The sequence below is a fragment of the Pteropus vampyrus genome, unplaced genomic scaffold (genome assembly GCF_000151845.1).
Source record: "Pteropus vampyrus isolate Shadow unplaced genomic scaffold, Pvam_2.0 Scaffold8, whole genome shotgun sequence".
NCBI lineage: Eukaryota > Metazoa > Chordata > Mammalia > Chiroptera > Pteropodidae > Pteropus > Pteropus vampyrus.
The window spans coordinates 11,138,748-11,145,395 of record NW_011888789.1 but is presented as its reverse complement, the minus strand read 5'-3'; the positions used below and the strand labels follow the sequence as shown (position 1 = coordinate 11,145,395).

Genomic DNA, 6,648 nt, shown 5'->3' with positions numbered 1-6,648 from the left:
TACTTTTTCAGACTTGGGTTTTGCTCACATAATGGCAGAATTTTTTCCCCTCTCCCTTCTCATTCGCATTTTGAATTGTTTAAAAATTTCCTGGCTACAGTCTCCTTCCTCTCCCCGCTTCTTTTCTTTCTTTTTTCTTTTTCTTTCTTTCTTTCTTTTTTTTTTTTTTCCTTTTTACTACACCGGGTAGAAGAAGCATGAGGGAAATGTAGTTAAAATTCAAAATGCTTCCCCTTTATCATTACCATGAATCAACACAATAAATGAGCCCCTTCAGAGCACGGTAATAAGAATTTGATAAATCATCAGCCAAAAATTAACTAGATGTCAAAACAATCTTTGGGAAGTGTGATGGATTAGGGGTGATAGCAGCAATTAATCTCCCAGCATGAGTTCACCAGAGAGACACAATGTAGGGAGATGGATGGGGGGATTCAGGCCGTGCAAGGTCAGGACTCAACTGAAAAGAGTGGGTGGAGGCTGGAGGGAGGGAGGACGGGAGGGAGAGTTGAGAAAGAGAGCGAGACACACACACAGAGAATATGAGAATCCTCTGAGTCTGCAATACCCAGGCATCCAGCAGCTGAGCTAGAGGTCAGTTACGTGCCTTTGAAAAGCGCTCTGTCTCCAGCTGCTCTCTCTGATGAGGCAAGCATTTTTCCTCTTGCGCTAATAAATGCCACAAGTCGGCTCATGGGGCTCAACACATGGCCTCCACGAGTGGGAGGCTGCGGAGGGCTTAATTTACAGAGAGGGGTAGCTCCTTGTAAACAACAACTAGGAGGGAAGGGGCCTGGGCGGAGCAGGGAGGGAGGGAAGAGGGGGAGGGAGTCTGGGAAAAGCTAGAGCAGTGACAGGCGCGCCGCCTCCAGAACGCGGAGTTCAGCTCTGGTTGTTCCAGGGCACAGCCCAGGGAATATTGATGGCTCCAGGGGAAGGAGGGGGAGAACCTCCGCAGGCGCCAATCTCATAAATCTCTCTCATTCTGACGAGGCTGCCTTTTTTTTTTTTTCAGTAGAGTTCACAATTTCTGAGGAAATGGCAGTTTTGGGAGAAGAAGCCCTGTTTTCACCTTCCGGGCAAGGCTGGAATCCTCGAGTAGGGCCACACCTCCATATTTTCTTGAGCCTAGACTGGAAAATATAGGTGGAACTGATGGGGATGGTGGGAATGAGTGGCAGTGAGGTAGGCAGGAAAGAGGAGAACGAGAGGGACATACAGCTCCATTTAGCCGGTGGGAAGATTGCATCTTCTAATGTCACAGAAAGGCCTCGCACTCACAGGGGAGTGAGGAGAGCCCCTATGGGTCTTGTTAAAGGGCTGGCATTCCTGGGTTGTTCCTTTGATCCCCTAGGGAAATAAAATTATTTCTTTCCAAAGATTCCTGTAAGATTTACCTGGCCAGGGTTTTGATACTGTTCTTGTTGCATTTGTAAGTACTTCTGGCGAGCTTCGTAATCATCATAAAACAATCGGATGCCTGACAATTGTCTGTTGCTTTTTTGTTTACAAAGCTCTGTGAGAATCCTGGGTCTTCCTTAGCGGACCCTTGATATTTCTTTATGACATACCTTCCTGTTATACAACAACAGAATCCTAGAGGTGAGCCATATATATAGTCTATTCAAAACTCCTCAATTCTTATATTAAAAAAGTTAGGCCAGCAAGGTTCAATGATTCCTCAGATATCACTAAACCGATGATCAGAAAAAGTATCTGTGGCATTTCCTAGCCCAGCTGTTCATCCTCTCAGCTTTGCCTCATAAGGCATTTCTATCTTTAAATCCTCTAGCACTGATATTGGGGTGTGTTTGGCATTGGGTGACTTGGTGCTGTTTCCAACCCAATTCAGCCCAAATGCACAGCCACTATCTAGAGCTTTTTCAAAGCAAGGACTTAGCGCTCTCTAGCTGCCAGGAATGAAGGATGGTAACTTGGTCTGGCCTTCAAGGTAACGAAGAAAACTTGCAATAAAATCAACCTCTGGAGAATAAAAATTGTTTCCTTGCTACTGACTTGCTGTTGACCTTGAGTTAGTTTCTTAATCTCTCTGTGTTGGTTTCCTCATCTTAAAAGGAGAATACTAATTAATCATTCTACCACATATATTGTTGTGAGAATCAAATGAGTTTTGTGAACCATGCCTGCTACGTTGTTCACCATAAGTATCGGTTAAGGTTCTTCTGGAGTTGAGGGCATTGTCTTCGCTCTCTCTCATGCCCGTGAATTCCCTGTTTGTTCTGTGGGTCTTAGAGTACAGTCTGACCCTTGCTCTATGACTAAAAGCTGATATAGAGGACTTCTCCACAATACCAATGAGGAGGCTAAGGGTGTTGGCACAAGCCACCCAGGTCGCCTTGCCTCCTGAACCTGGTCAGTGCTGTAATGAAAGGCCCAGGAACCCTGTCCTCTTCCACCTCAGTCTGGGGGCACTTCCCTGTTTTCTTCCCTTAATAGGCTCCCTCATCAAGGATTTGGTGTCTGACATGCAAGCGATAACCTGCTTTTACATAGTACTTTATCCTTTCTCAAGTACTTTCTCATAATTTTTTTTTCTTCTGTGAGATCTTTGATTAACCTAGGCCAGTCATTCTTCTCTTTCTTTTTCCTATTAGCTAGCCTTGATGAGGAAGTTTCTGGATTCTTTTGATAAGTTGGAAACATGTGCCCAGGCTATTTATTTTTCCGGACACCATATTGTTTCAAATGATCCTGAGGGCTCTGAGTTTAGAGATACTGGGCTTTTACAGAGGTTCTGCTTTTCTCTCTCCAGATTCTGAGTAGGAGGCAAGGTAAGCAGTCTGCTCTCTCTTCTGAATAAGAAGAGAATGTGACTACCAATGGGTTCTGGAAGGTTGAAGCTGCTCATTGGAGCTGACGGGCCCAAGACAATCTATAACTGTTCTTGTTTCACTTTGCTGGGAGGTACTCAGTTTGCGGTATTTTATTAAGGCAGCCCTGGGAAACTAGTTCATGTGCATAATTTGTAGAAAAAATATGTAGTTAATATTTTACTCTATAATTTTATATTTTGAAAATCAAAGCAAAACCATCTGTTTTGCATCAAAAATAAAGTACCACAATTCTTGTAGGCTGGTACATGTGAGTAGAGGACGGTCAGCCCTCTGCTCAAATCCTCTCATGTTTTGTCATTTCCCTGATGTAGAAGCTGAAGTCCTCCTGGTGGCCTCTGAAGCTAGCTTGACCTATCCCGTTTCTCTCTGACCTTGTGCCCCACTTGGCCACTCCTTGCTCACTCTACTCCAGCCTCCTTCTTTCTCCTCAGACGAGCCAGGCAAGGTCCATCTCACCATCCTTGCACCAGTGCTCTTCCTGCCTGGAATGCTCTGTCCCAGATGGCCTCCTAGCTCATTCCTTTGCGTCTGCTCAACTGTTACCTTTTTAGGGGTTGCGAGGCCTGCAACCCCTAAAAATCACTCTCCTTCCAATTCTCCTATCTTTATTCTATTTTTTTCCCCATAGTACCTATCACTTTCTGACATACTATATAATTAATTTACTTTCTGTGTATTTTGTCTGTCTTCTCATGAGAATGTTAGCTCCAAACATCTGGGGATTTTTCGTTTGCATATTTCCATTTCGTTTCCTGTCCAGTGCCTAGAATAGTATATGGCATACACTAGGTGCTCAATAATCTTTCTGAATGAATAAAAACTTACTCTTCTGTGTATTTAGTTTTCATGGATGTTTCTCTCTGAGAAGGGTCAGAATCCCTGGGGATATAATTTAGGTTTATCTAGAGGAGACATAGTTTTAAAAACTAAGAAGCAGTAAGCTAGGCAAACTGTGGCATTGAATGAGAGGCTGTACAGGCCAGTGGATGGAGCTGTGTGCTGAGGCTGGTTGTCTCATCTATAAAAGATAGATGAGCCCACCTGCTGCCTACTATCCACTTCATGGGGGATGTTGGGAGGATGAAGGAGATGATGCATTTAAAACTGCTCTGAGGTCCTTAAATAAAAGGCATGCTAGGGAAATGGACTGTTAGACATAAAGTAAACCCAGAAGTGTATCAGGAAATAGCTGAACTGAATCACAGCCGGTCTCAGAGCAATTTTTTCCTGAGAAATTTAATAGAATAGCCTACAAAACTATGATGCAATTTTCTTTCACATTTTCTTTCTTATCAAGTGTTCCTACCTTCTAAATTTCAGCACAGGTGCTATCTTCTTTTTTCCAAGATGGTAAACAGATCCACGATAGAATCTCTGGACTGGACTGAGGGAGGGGGACTGTGCAAATCACTGGGCCATGAAAATGCCTTTACCATTTCTCTTCTTTTACAGTGGTTCTCACTATAGGGAATAGAATTTATTACTCAGAACAAATGGATGCATATTTAATTATGTCAAACACTAAAACATTTTTCGTTTTACATTTCAAGTGTTCTTTGTTGTGGAGGGGATGTTGAGTTAAACTATATATATGTATTAGTTATATATAGTTTAACTAAGGGTAGTAAATGTAACTTGAACAATAGTTGCTAAGGTCAGAACTACTGAGTACAAACCCCAAATACTATTTCCTTCTTCCTTTTGGCTAGTCTTCAGACTATTTAGTGCCCTCTGCTGTCTGGAGAAAGCGTGGTAAAGCTTCAGTTAACTACCCAGCCTACTTATATGACACAAAGATGGTTATTTTTTCTTTGGCAGATTTTAGTGCAAATATTAACTGTCACCCATTACGATTCAGAATCCTATTAAGGAGCTGTTAAATGACTCTCTTATTGGCCGCCCCCCTTGTTTAAAGAAAGCCGTTAACAAGTAAAGGTTAATTTGCAAAAATTGATTCTCTGTTTTTTGTTCTTGCCTTCAAAGTATACCTCACTATGCCTAGGCCTTGGATGGAAGGGATGGAAGAGCAGGGAAAATCAGGGCAGATGTGTCACGATTTGGAAGTAACTCAAGATACAGTCGGTACTTCGGTACTACACAAGGAGAGCTCTGGAAATTTCCCTATTTAACCTTGATTGAGTCCCATAGATAAATCCCCAAATTATGTGTTTATTTTTTAGAGCTTTTCTCCAAGTTCACCATATTTACAAAGACATATTTGTTCCTTGGTGATTATCATTTTAAAAAATATTTTTATCTTGGGAGGTAGCATGGTATAGAAGTGGCTTAGATTTTGCAAGTGAAAGCTGGGCTAAAAATCTGTTTTCCCCTTTATTAGCTTCAGTTTCCATATCTGCAAACATGGAAAAAGTCATGTCTTTATTTCTAGTTTCAAAAAAAAAAAAAAGGATTTCTTAGACATCTTCCTCTTCTTTTTTCTTGAATATGATACCGTGTTGGCTTGTGGGTGAAGCGAGGGAGGGCGGAGAGACAGAGATAGATAGAGAATGGGGGGGCAGGCTCTAGGGACACTTGCAGTTATTATTTTTGTTCTTGCTTCTGAAAATGTGAAATAGAAGAACATTTAGTTGTCAGATCACTCCAAAATGTATTGTTCTTTTCTGAGAAAGATATACTTTGAGATTAAATAAGATATATCTAGTTACAAGCAGGTAAGAAAAAGAGTCATCTGGAGGGGAAGTATTATAAGGCCCAATATTTATCAATAGTTAAACACAACAATTCTTGGCTAACATTTAAGCATGAAAATAAATACTGTCTCCTTAATTCCACTTATAGGTCAAAACATCCAATATTTGTGTTGTTATTTCCTATTGCCCTAAAAAAGAGGTTATTGCTAAGAAAACTAGCCTAAGTTAGGAACCCTATTTTCCCTCTAACCTGAGAGTTAATTAACTGGGGAGTGGAAGGTGATGGTTGGTGTTAAGCATAAAAAACAGTTACATCACCTATTACTGCCTCCTAAAGATGCCTTCTGGAAAACGAGACACACTCTTTTGGAAGCTTCTCGATCACTAAATACAGTAAATGCTTCTTTTTAGATATCTGATGAAACACTGGAAAGTTCTTTAAAATGAAGTTGTGAAGATTTCAATCTGTGGAGTCTTATGAACTTCCCCAAGCTGGGTGTTTGAGATGTTTGCTTGTGCCTAAAAGCAGTGTTCTAGACTGGGTGATTTCCTTAGCGCCTCACCAACACTAGAGTTCTTTAACCTGTCAGCATTCGTACCAGAGTGATAGAAATAAAATGAGAAGGAGTAGGCGGAAGGAAGTCTTAGAATCGTTAGCCTCTGGTTCCATATTTCACACTTACCTCAACCCTCATTAACCCATTGGAATGAAGCACGCAGCTGGGCCTTGAAAGGAAACTTTGCACTGAGCTGGCAGTAACCAATGGCACATAGAAGGAAATAACTTTTTTTTTAAATTTGTATTTTGAAAGCATTTGTTATTTGCGAGACTGAACTATTATAATTAAGTCTTAAAAATTTTAATAAAACTGTTAATGGTAGAAAACTCCTGAGTCTCCTATTATTATTTATATAAAATTTATACTGAGGTCTGTCTGCTGGTATATGTTGTATCTTGATTTTTGTCTGGTGATATATATTGTGATGAAAAAAATCATAAGTTTGAACTTATTTGGGTTTGAATTACAATTTTACAACTGATAGCGTGACTGTGTACATCATTTATTAATCCAATATTTACTGATTATATGCTATATACTGTGTCCTGTGGTAGGGGTGTGTGTGTGTGTGTGTGTGTGTGT

At 40.9% G+C, this 6,648-nt stretch overlaps 1 long non-coding RNA gene across 1 annotated transcript in view; it reads left to right on the top strand.

Moving 5' to 3' along the window:
• Window positions 1–508: 508 nt before the first annotated feature.
• Window positions 509–6,648, top strand: part of LOC111747121 — a 10,486-nt gene continuing 4,346 nt past the window's right edge. The window contains exon 1 of the long non-coding RNA XR_002783390.1: window positions 509–594. This is a non-coding gene — a long non-coding RNA (uncharacterized LOC111747121). The remainder of the gene's footprint in view (window positions 595–6,648) is intronic.